Source organism: Populus euphratica, unplaced genomic scaffold (assembly GCF_000495115.2).
Source record: "Populus euphratica unplaced genomic scaffold, PopEup_1.0 scaffold261.1, whole genome shotgun sequence".
Taxonomy (NCBI): domain Eukaryota; kingdom Viridiplantae; phylum Streptophyta; class Magnoliopsida; order Malpighiales; family Salicaceae; genus Populus; species Populus euphratica.
In genome coordinates, this window is record NW_011500146.1 from 278851 (window position 1) to 290930 (window position 12080).

A 12080-nucleotide genomic window follows, 5' to 3' on the forward strand; every position below is an offset into this window, starting at 1 on the left:
AAAAAATGAGCATGATCGAATGGTCTGATCGAAAGTTATGGCTATTTTGACCAATTACTTAAATCTGGGCGCCTATACCTCCTCAACCCGTTACTCAAGTCTGGGGACCAGACCTCCTGCTCATCGAGTGGCGATTACAAAAAGCCCCCAAGGAAAATAGCCTCCAAAAACTCAAGAAAAAATTTGAGGGCTATCCAACAGTTAGATCGAAGGTCATGACCATTTTGACTAGCTACTCAAGTCTGGGCGCCCAGACCTCCTCGACCCGTTGCTCAAGTCTTGCGATGAGACCTCCTACTCATCGAGTAATGTTTACAAAAAAACCACAAGGAAAATAACTTTTGTAAACTTGTGAAAAAAATTAAGGGGTATCCAACGGTCGAATCGAAAGTTATGGCCATTTTGACCGATTACTCAAGTTTGGGCGCCCAGACCTCCTCCCCTTACTCAAGCCTAGAGACTAGACCTCTTCATCATTGAGTGGCGATTACATAAAAACTCCATGGAAAACAGCATCCATGAACTGGTGGAAAAAAATGAGCACGATCTAATGGTCTGATCCAAAGTGATGGCCATTTTGACCAATTACTTTAATCTGGGCGCCCAGACCTCCTCGACCCATTACGCAAGTCTAGCGACTAGATCTCCTTCTTAACGAGTATGATTACAAAAAAAACCCCTAAGGAAAACAACCTTTGCAAACCCATGAAAAAATATGAGGGCTATCCAATGATAGGATCGAAAGTCATGGCTATTTTGACCGGTCACTCAAGTCTGGGTGGCCAGACCTCTTGGACCCCTCACTCAAGTCTTGCAGCTAGACCTCTTCGACCCTTTACTCAAGTTTGGCGACAAGGCCTCCTTGTCATCCAGTAGCTACATAAAAACCCCAAGGAAAACAGCCTCCAAAATCTTGTGAAAAAATTTGAGCGCGATCCAACGCTCTAATCGAAAGTTTTGGCCATTTTGACCGGTTAATCTAATTTAGGCGCCCAGACCTCCTCGACTCATTACTCAAGTCTGGCAATAAGACCTGCTTCTCATCGAGTAGTGATTACAGAAAAACACACAAGGAAAATGGCCTCCAGAAACTCGTGGAAATTCATGACCATTTTGACCAGTTACTCAAGTCTGGGCAGCCAAACATCATTGAACCCTTCCTCAAATCTGGCTACCAGACCTCCTCCTTATCGAGTAGGGATTACATAAAAACTCCATGGAAAATAGCATACGCATACTCGTGGAAAAATATAAGCACGATCTAACGATCTGATCAAAATTTATGGCCATTTTGACCGGTTACTCAAGTTTGGGTGCCCAGACCTTCTCGACTCGTTACTCAAGTCTGGTGACCAGACCTCCTACTCATCGAGTAGCGATTACAGAAAAACCCCAAGGAAAATGGCCTCCAAAAATTCATGAAAAAATTTGAGGGCTATCCAACTATCAAACCAAAAATCATGGCCATTTTGACTAGTTACTCAAGTCTGGGTGGCCAGACCTCCTCGACCCTTTGCTTAAGTTTAGCGACCAGACCTCCTCCTCATCGAGTAGGGATTATATAAAATCTCCATGGAAAACAACATCCACAAACTCGTGGAAGAATACGAGCACGATCCAACGGTCTGATCGAAAGTTATAGCCATTTTGTCTAGTTACTCTAATTTAGGCGCCTAGACCTCCTCGACCCATTACTCAAGTCTGGCGATAAGACCTCCTTCTCATCGAGTAGCGATTATATAAAAACCCACAAGGAAAACAGCCTCCAGAAACTCATGAAAACATTTAAGGGCAATCCAACAGTCAGATCGAAAGTCATGACCATTTTGACCGGTTACTCAAGTATGGGCGCCCAGACGTCCTCAACCCCTAACACAAGTGGAAAAATATAGAGTAGGGATTACATAGAAACTCTATGGAAAATAGCATCCGTAAAGTAGTGGAAAAATATAAGCATGATCCAACCGTCTGATCGAAAGTTATGACCATTTTGACCGGTTACTCCATTCTAGGCACCCAGACCTCCTCGACCCCTTACTCAAGTTTGGTGACTAGAACTCCTCCTCATTGAGTAGGGATTACATAAAAACACCATGGAAAATAGCATTCGCATACTCCTGGAAAAAAATATGAACATGATCCAATAGTCTGATCAAAAGTGATGGCCATTTTGACCACTTACTCTAATCTGGGTGCCTAGACCTCCTCGACCCGTTACTCAAGACTAGTGACCAGGCCTCCTGCTCTTCGAGTAGCGATTACAAAAAAACTTGAATGAAAACAGCCTTTATAAACTCGTTAAAAAAGATGAGGGCTATCCAACGGTTGGATCGAAAGTCATGGCTATTTTGACCAGTTACTCATATCTGGGCGGCCAGACCTCCTCGACCCTTTACCAAAGTCTGGCAACTAGACCTTCTCCTCATTAAGTAGGGATTCTATAAAAACTTCATAGAAAATAGCATCCGCAAACTCATGGAAGAATATGAGCACGATCCAACGGTCTGATTGAAAGTTATGGCCATTTTGATCGGTTACTCTAATATGGGTGCCTAGACCTCCTCGATCCGTTACTCAAGTCTGGCGACCAGACCTTCTGCTCATCCAATAGCAATTAAAGAGATACCCCAAGGAAAATAGCCTTTGGAAACTCATGAAAAAATTTGAGGGCTATCCAACGGTTGAATCGAAAGTGATGTCCATTTTGATTGGTTACTCAAGTATGGGCGACCAGACCTCCTCGACCCCTTAATCAAGTCTGGTGACCAGACCTCCACCTCATTGAGTAGGGATTATATAGAAACTCTATGGAAAATAGCATCCACTAACTCAAGGAAAAATATGAGCACGATTCAACAATCTGATCGAAAGTTATGGCCATTATAATCGGTTACTGTATTTTGGGCGTCCAAACCTCCTTGACCCATTACTCAAGTCTAGAAACCAGAACTCCTTCTCATCAAGTAGCGGGTATAGAAAAACCCACAAGGAAAACAACCTTCGGAAACTCATGAAAAAATTTGAGGGCTATCCAATAGTCGAATCAAAAGTTATGACCATTTTGACCAGTTACTCAAGTCTGGCGACTAGACTTCCTGCTCATCGAGTAGTGTTTACGAAAAAAACCCCAAGGAAAACAGCCTCTACAAACTCTTGAAAAAATTTGAGGCGTATCCAACGGTCGGATCGAAAGTTATAGTCATTTTGACTAGTTACTCAAGTTTGGGCACCTAGACCTGCTCGACCCGTTACTCAAGTCTGGTGACCAAACCTACTACTCATCGAGTAGCGATTACAGAAAAACCCCAAGGAAAACGAACTTAAGAAACTCGTGAAAAAAATTGAGGGCTATCTAACTGTTAGACCGAAAGTCATGGCCATTTTGACTGGTTACTCAAGTCTGGACGGCCAGACCTCCTCGACCCTTTGCTCAAGTCTGGTGATTAGACTTCCTGCTCATCGAGTAGTGTTTACAGAAAAACTCCAAGGAAAACAACCTCTACAAACTCGTGAAAAAATTTGAGGCGTATCCAACGGTCGGATCGAAAGTTATAGCCATTTTGATCAGTTACTTAAGTCTGGGTGCCTAGACCTCCTCGACCCCTTACTCAAGCATGATGACTAGACCTCCTCCTCATCGAGTAGCGATTACATAAAAACTCCATGGAAAACAACTTTTGCAAACTCGAGAAAAATATAAGCACAATCTAACGATCTGATCCAAAGTGATGGCCATCTTAACCAGTTACTCTAATCTGGACGCCCAGATCTCCTCAACCCATTATTCAAGTCTGGCGACCAGACCTCCTGCTCATCGAGTAGCGATTACAAAAACACCCCAAGGAAAACAGCCTCCATAAACTCGTGAAAGAATATGAGGACATTTTACACTTTTTACACTTTCATTCAGAAATCCACCAAAGCTCGAGAGTCCGTGGAAAAATATGAACAAATGAAATGGAGAGGGATCTGATCCGGATGGATGCTAAGGTTGAGAATCAATCTGAAGAACCAAATGGAGAAGCTTTGAGTGATGCAATTCATAGAAAAAGGTCGCAGTGAAATTAAAGGCATTCGAACAAGACCATACATATCTTTTACTATATTGGTCGAGTAGAAGAAGAAAGCCAAAACCGTTCAGTGGTGAATCGGTAGATTAGAGATGTCTTCCATTAATCGCTAAAGATATAAACCATAAAACATAGGAATGCAGTGGTCTAGCTGTAATGGTTGGTTTTGTTTGACCTCAACTAGAAAGTCTCAAATCACTACAAAGGATAAAGTAGGTAATGAAATTAGTATTATAAGGGTAGTAGCTGAATTAAGGGTTAAGGAGCATCGAAATCTTTCAAAAGAAGGTCAAGTAAAGGTATCCATGGCCCGAGTCGGCAAATGAGCTTTAAACACATACATAATATGCGCCAAGTCTCGACATGTTAGAAGATGAATTGACAGACAAGGGGCAAAACGAAGTACTTGACGCCTTCTGCACAATATTAACAGAACAGCAAAATAAGTTGTACCCTGTCTCATGCTCAAGTTAGCAATAACTTGCTGCAATAAATCACTCAGTATTGGAAGGGATGGAGATAGAAAAGCTGGGCTAGTTCCATTCTGATGTTGAGGAGACTCGTTTGAATGGCCTTAAGTAGTTGCAACATTTGTAAAGGATTCAACAGCCTGCCTACTGTACCGCGAAGCCCTGCCTATTAATGCCATAGTTTCGGGGTAAGCTATGTGGTTCTATAGAAACCTTATTGTTCTTAAAGCGAAGCAGCAAAGAAAGTAGTAGCCGCTCGCTATGTGTGATATGATGTTAAGACCCCTAAAGCAAGCTATAACTATTGAATTGTTCCTAACCAAAGAGATATAGATTGCGTTCATCTCATAAACCAAAGAGATATAGATTGCGTTCATCTCATAAAGATCTTCCTTTTCACTCCTAAATAATAAACTAAACGACAATAACATAACTCCTAACGCAAAAGAGTAGCCGCTGCGATGCCTATGCTATTTTCTTTCCTATAGAGCTTGGGCCCACGTGCAAGCTCCTAGCACAAAGCTAGTAAGTAGCCTTTCTTTTTCTTTCTTACCAAAGAGGAAGTTTCTAATGATTGGAAGGTTTTTGCTAGTTAACAAGGTGGGTAAGGCAGAAAAAGAAGGGCAAAATGGTCCCTGAAATTGATTTCGACACCCTTTTTGCTCAGTTGTTTGAAACGGAATCTCGACGAACGAGAGCAAGGGCGAGGTTGGAAAAAAAGCCAAGGATTTTCAGTGTCACGAGCAACATCGGTTGTCATATATGAGAATCCTGGAGGCCAAACAGAACTCGGTGATGACCCGTCTTCCGATGAGTCCGAACACTTGGCACGTACCGTCTCATCAGAAGTATCAAGAACAGAACACGTCTTTGTAACCTCGAAATCTCCTGTAAAGAAGCCATAACTTAACAAAAGTACCGAAGAAAGGCTAGAGTAAGGGGGGCTTAGTCTCGTTCCCATAGTTGCCCCCCCAGAAACTTGATTTAGGAATTTTGCATCTAAGCTCCCTGAAAAGCAGTGGCTCAGTTACAGCGCACCAACTAAGAGATACACTAAATGTATCAAAGCTCAATCGAAACGTCGAGTCACCTTGGAGTAAGTCAAGCCACATACTCAACAACGTCTCTGTCTGAACTGTGAAATCCCTAAATCGAAACACACTAGAATAACTTCAAACACTAAATTTGTAGATCTACGTGTATTCCAAAAATTGGGTCTTTGGAAGTTCCGGTTCGAGAACCTTCTATCATAGATTCCCTTCACCAAGTCATCGCCAGCAATCAACTCTTATCTCATAGTGGTGAAGGGCGAGTTCCTTTCTTGTCTTGCCCAAAAACTTTTTTTTATTCTCATTGGAGAAAAACTCTCTCGCAGCAAGGTTTTAGTCTAAGGGCAAGCGAGATAAAGAAAGCAGTTGGCCTCTATCTAGCGCCTTTCGGTTGGGGTCCGCCCCAGGGGGTCATGTTGGGTTAGATTTTTTAGTTTCGAAGGTAGTCAACGTGTCAACCATTCTTCTCCCATTAGACTTGTAAATCCCTTGCTCTTTTTCTTTCTTTCTTCCAGTTCTCTCCCTCTACTTTATTTTAGAGGGGCGGAGAATACATACCACTCTATCAATAAAAAGAAAAAAGTTGCAATTCAGTTTCAAATGGTTTGAGCTTGGAAGCAACCTACTATCTATCGATAGGCAAGAACAGGCTGCTATTGGTTGCTTCACCTATCTATTCTCTCCTGGTCGGCTTTGGCTTGGAGACATCAAAGGAAGACCATCATCTCTATCAAGATCATAGCTTCATTCATTCGTTGAACCTTGGCTTGTGGATAACTATTAGCATTGAGGTCATTCACCACACCACCTCTATCATACATACATACGACATTACATGACACGAGAGTGCATGGTCAACACACACCTATAACACCTTCATTCCGCTTGCAGCCAATACAATCACAACCTATCTTGCATGAGATTCAACAACTGAAACTACTGGTAGTCCTTAGGGGACGACATCCTCCTTTAATAGTTAGCAGTACTGAACAAGTGAGTCATCGATCCGGGGAAAGAAAAAAAAGGATCGCCTTTGAAAAAAAAAAGGAACTTGTTTAACTCGTTGGGCCTTCGGAACACTAAGCAAGATTTATTGCTAAAAAATGAGTTTGTTTGGATTGAAGAATGTAGGTGCTACGTAATAATCCAATGCATGATGTATACTATCTGTCGACCTGACGAGTCACGACTAATCATCAGGGGACGATTAATTTAACTTGCAGAAAGTCAGCACGCAAAAGGTTGCATGAGTGTGGGTGTAAGTGCGAGTGTCGTTTGGGTAGAGACCCAGGTTTAGACATGTCTATACATCATGTAAGGAAACACAATGACAAGACTTGTATCTGGATGTGCAAGAATATCATTTGGAGAGGCTTTAGTGATGTGATTTAAGTTTGAATCAATCATATTAATTAAGGTAAGGAAGGTAAGGGTCCAGAGCATTTTTCACTAAGTCCATGGATCAATGTCTAGGTATCATTAAGTATAGCTTTACGGCTTGGATATGCCTTGCGTTGTTGTCATCGGCTTTTGTAACCCTACTTCCCTTCTGTCTTTGACCTTGTCCTTCGCTCTGCAGTCTTCAACCTTCCTCTAGCATACTTCTCACCAGATCCAGATCCTCAATTCACTATTTATACAACTTTAGCTACTTTAGCCACATTCGCTGCATCTGACAGGACGATTTCAGATAGGTAGGTTAGGTTGCTCGTTGTGGTTGCCCGGACCTCGATCTAGATCCAAGATAAACCAAAAGCATGGGTCGTGGTCGGAAGAATCATATATATCTACCGGGGCTTGGGCTTGACTTCTATCTTCATGAATGATTTTGGAGAAGCTTGCCTCGAGAGAGACATATGGCATATCTGACTGCCTAATTGGCGAGCAGCTGTCCTCATTCATAAGTCCAAAGAACTAGCAACCAAACTGGTGGCAAGCAGGAGAGTGACCAGGCCTGATACTAATTGAAACGTTTATTTAATTGGAAGCCGTTTAGATAGCCCTAATTAGTTTTAGTTAGTTTAGTGAATGTTGAGCTGTCATATCTAGCTGCCATATATGTAAACATGCCCTAAAAGTAAAGGGATCATATTTCCTTTAGTAACCACTTTTACCCATCCGCTCTTCTCCTGACCGATTGGAGGAAGGGAAGCGAGACTCGATTGTTAAGGACCCAGAGGGGATCGACTGTTAAGGAGAGAGAGGGAAGCACAAGGTTGGTGACCTGGGGGAAAGCGAATGCAGATCTCAGGCAAAGTGAAATCTCAAGATTTAGATTGGGTTTGTGTTCGGTGTGGAGTAGATAGAGCTATTCCTTAGCAAGGCTATTCAGTAAAGGCGAGAAGGGATTTATAGCAAGGGCAGCCCGGGTCTACCCAAAGAAAGGCAGAGTTGAGGAAGATAAATCAAATAGCCTTAGCGCTTTAGCTTGAACTGTAACCTTACCCTCGCTACTAACCTGTTGCTTGGCCCGAAAGACTGGAACTAGACGTTCCTAGAAGTCAATTGTGCCTACACCTCAATTAATACACTTACTGAGAGTACCGGTACTAGAACAAGAACAAGGATTTCTCTTTGGTCAAAGCCACCGCACTTGAACCGTAACCAACTAATGCATCGCCTTCTATTTGCATTTCTAAGACCAGTCCCTTATTCCGCTAACCAATTTGGTTGGTTCATCAGGTGCCAAGGCATCTCTTTCTCCCAGGTCCCATCTCAAACATTCTCAGAGAGGCGAGTTAGCCACCTCCACCATATCAAAGCTCTTTCTTATTCTCCCAGCCTGACGATCAACATTTCTTTTGTCTCCCCATCCCGCGCATGGCCTAATGAATGCAAGCTCGTAAGCTAAGAAGCCCCTGCCTTGGGTTGGGTGTCTTAGTCGGAATTAGATTGAATCCAACCTAATCACCTCGTGAGCCAAGCTAGGGAAATTGATCCCATCCTTTCTCGTCCCTATTCATGATGAGAGTGGGAGAGGTGAAGCGAAGGTTGAGGAAGTCGCTTCTGCAATGCGTGAAAGTACGAACCCAGGCAAATATGCTATTTTGTTTGGCCAATCCCAAACTATACGTATTCATGATTGATGAGAATGTGAGGGGAAGAGTCTTGAATGATGGAAGGAAGGATCCCCCCTCACTCGACGAACAACCTGTACCAATCTATCCCGGAAACATCCAGTGTATGCTAATGACCTGCCATAGCAAGCAACCAGAAGGTCTTTTACACGAAACTGACTGAATGACTATCCCTAACATACGTCTCGGCTTATGAAGAAGAAAAGAAGAATTGATTTCCTTACAAAAAAGATTCTATCACTGAGAAAGAAAGTGAGAAATGCGCCTATCTCCTTACGAAGGGATGCCGTATCAAATAGAAGGGACCAAGGCACCCAGAGATGAGGAAGGGCGTAATAAGCAACGAAATTCCTGAAATAGGTCAACTTTTCAAACTACTACCGGTAGGTAAGAGATAACCTGGCGAATTGAAACATCTTAGTAACAAGAGGAAAAGAAAGCAAAAGCGATTCCCGTAATAGCGGTGAGCAAAATGGGAGCAGCCTAAACTATCAAAATAGAGTTATAATAGAGCAATACAAGCGTCGTGCTGCTAGGCGAAGCGGTGGAGTGTTGCACCCTAGATGAAGAGAGTCCAGTAGCTGAAAGCATCACTAGCATACGCTCTGACCTGAGTAACATGGGGCACGTGGAATCCCATGTGAATCAGCAAGGACCAGCAAGGCTAAATACTCCTGGGTGATCGATAGCTAAGTAATACGATGAGGGAAGGTTGAAAAGAACCCCCATCGGGGAGTGAAATAAAACATGAAAACGTAAGCTCCTAAGTAGTGGGAGGAGCTCGGGGCTCTGACCGCGTGCTTGTTGAAGAATGAGCTGGCGACTCATAGGCAGTGGCTTGGTTAAGGGAACCCACTGGAGCCGTAGCGAAAGTGAGTCTTCATAGGGCAATTATCACTACTTATGGACCCTGACACGACGAAAAGATTGTTGTCTTCTCCCAAGTGCAGGAGTGTCGAAGTAATAAATAACCCGGCAAGACCGGGGTCGAACCACAGGGAGGTTAATTGTACAAATTATAAATAACAATAATACAACAACAATAACAATAACAATAACAACAACAATAATAATAACAATAACAATAATAATAATAATAATAATAATAATAATAATAATAATAATAATAATAGTAGTAGTAGTAGTAGTAGTAGTAGTAGTAGTAGTAGTAGTAGTAGTAGTAATAATACTAATAATAATAGTAATATAATAATAATAAAGAAAGAAGAAGAAGATGAGAACTTTGAGAAGGAATATTAATAGTAGTAGTAGTAGTAGTAGTAGTAGTAGTAGTAGTAGTAGTAGTAGTAATAATAATAATAATAAAGAAAGAGAAGAAGAAGAAGAAGAAGATGATGAGAACTTTGAGATGAAATATTAATGTAAGGATTAAACAATTATAATAACAAATGTCAAGGTTAGAGGTTCCACTAATGGTATATCAAACAAGTATAGTATAAACTCTTATTATTGAATTGGAAACCACACACAAAGGAGGTTCCAATCAGATTATATATTGTTAACATGATTACATTAGTCATCTTATTCAATTAATGCTAATACTTGTAAATCTCGTCAAGCATTCATGATTATAACTTATGTTAACAACAAATCAAGTTCCTTTCATAGCTCAGGTGTCGGTTATACCATACATTATGGGCTATGAAAGTGCCAAGCATTTGTTGTACCAAGTGTTATACAACATAAATCAAGATTAGTCATTTAACAAGCAAAGTATTAAAGAGTGAACAAGATTACAAATATAAAACATGTTAGTATCAAACATTAAAGTCCATATTAAGTTTACACTATACTTATTCTTACACCATTAGTGTAACCTTTTCACCTTGACATAACTAACTTAGCTAGACATAATGAAAGAAAGCAAAATAGATAAACAAAATAAGAACATAAAAGTTAATTAAGTAAAGGAAAGGAAATGAAAGGCATAAACTTAACATTAATGAAAGCAAAGCATAAACATTACAAAAAATACAAAGAGAGAAAGGAAGAGCATGATCTTGATCTAGAAACCAAGATGCCTAAATGCATGGCAAATGCCTCCTTTTATAGGCCAAAATTGGGAACTATTGATTTGATGACTAATTGATAAGTGGGTGGCCAACTTTTGACTTGGTGACAATCCTTATCTTCTCTTGTCTGCCCAAAATGTCATTGATACCGTCACAATTGGAGCCAGTTGTAAACATGAAAGTTGTAGGTAATTGTCTCAGCTTTCTTGTGTAAAAACTTCAGCTCATTTTGACTTCTAGAACTCCAGATATGGCCAAAATACCGAACAGTGCTCGGGCTGGAAGACAGATTCGGGCTTCTTTGTTGTTGCTACAATTTGGACTTGATAATGGCCTTTTTAGATCTTGGGCTCCATATGAAAGTTGTAGGCCTATGTCTTACCTTTCCATCCATATAAATTGGACCTAAATCTGAGATCTGTAGCTCCAGATATGACCCAATTACCGGACCTAAATCTGAAATATATAGCTCTAGATATGACCCAATTACCGAACAGTGTTCCGGTTTGGATTGCACCGACATCTCTTTTCTAAGTTTGGCCATCTCTTTATCCTTGCAATTTAAATTCTTCAAGTCATCAATCAATCCTTTCATTTATGTGATAGGCCTGCATTAAAAATAGACATTTACCACAAATTATAGGTATCTTATATTATTAGATACATTATTATAAAACATATTTAATTTAATGAGTTATTGATACTTCAAGTGCAAAATGATGATATAAAACCATGATAAAAATGCACTTTTAAGTACTAATCAGACCTGAACCTAGGTGATCTATACATGACCAGGATGAAGCTTGAGTGAAACTAAGTGGAGGTCCGAATAGACTCATGTTGAAGAATCAGTGGATGAGTTGTGGTTAGGGGTGAAATGCCACTCAAACCTAGAGCTAGCTGGTTCTCCCCGAAATGCATTGAGGCGCAGCAATTGACTAGACATCTAGGGGTAAAGCACTGTTTCGGTGCGGGCCGCGAGAGCGATACCAAATCTAGGCAAACTCTAAATACTAGATATGACCTCAAAATAATAGGGGTCAATGTCGGCCAGTGAGACAATGAGGCTTATCCCCCATCGTCTCCCAGTTCGCCACGGCTTGCACACACCTTCTCTTGCTCCAACTTCCAACTAACTCATGCCATCGCCAATCCAGTGCCCAAGGAACTAGACCTTATGCAAAGCACCTTTTTCACATAGAGCTGATTTTCCCTTATGATCTGGAATTGGTCATAGTCTGCCAAGAGGGCAACAAAGCGTCTAAGGATTTTTTGTCATAGTCCTTCATTAAATTACATAAGCAGAAGTAGAAGTAGAGTTGCTTTTCCCCTATTCTTAATCCTACTTATGTCTGTCAACACAACATGAGCCCAACCCCTG

General features: G+C 41.2%; 1 long non-coding RNA gene across 1 annotated transcript; it reads left to right on the plus strand.

Annotated features, from left to right (window-relative positions):
- The first annotated feature begins 1865 nt into the window (after nucleotides 1–1865).
- On the plus strand, nucleotides 1866–11722 carry LOC105110784 (uncharacterized). Its single transcript, XR_839529.1, has 3 exons — nucleotides 1866–1878; nucleotides 10296–10300; nucleotides 11594–11722. It is a non-coding gene; the product is annotated as an uncharacterized LOC105110784 (long non-coding RNA).
- Nucleotides 11723–12080: the final 358 nt, after the last annotated feature.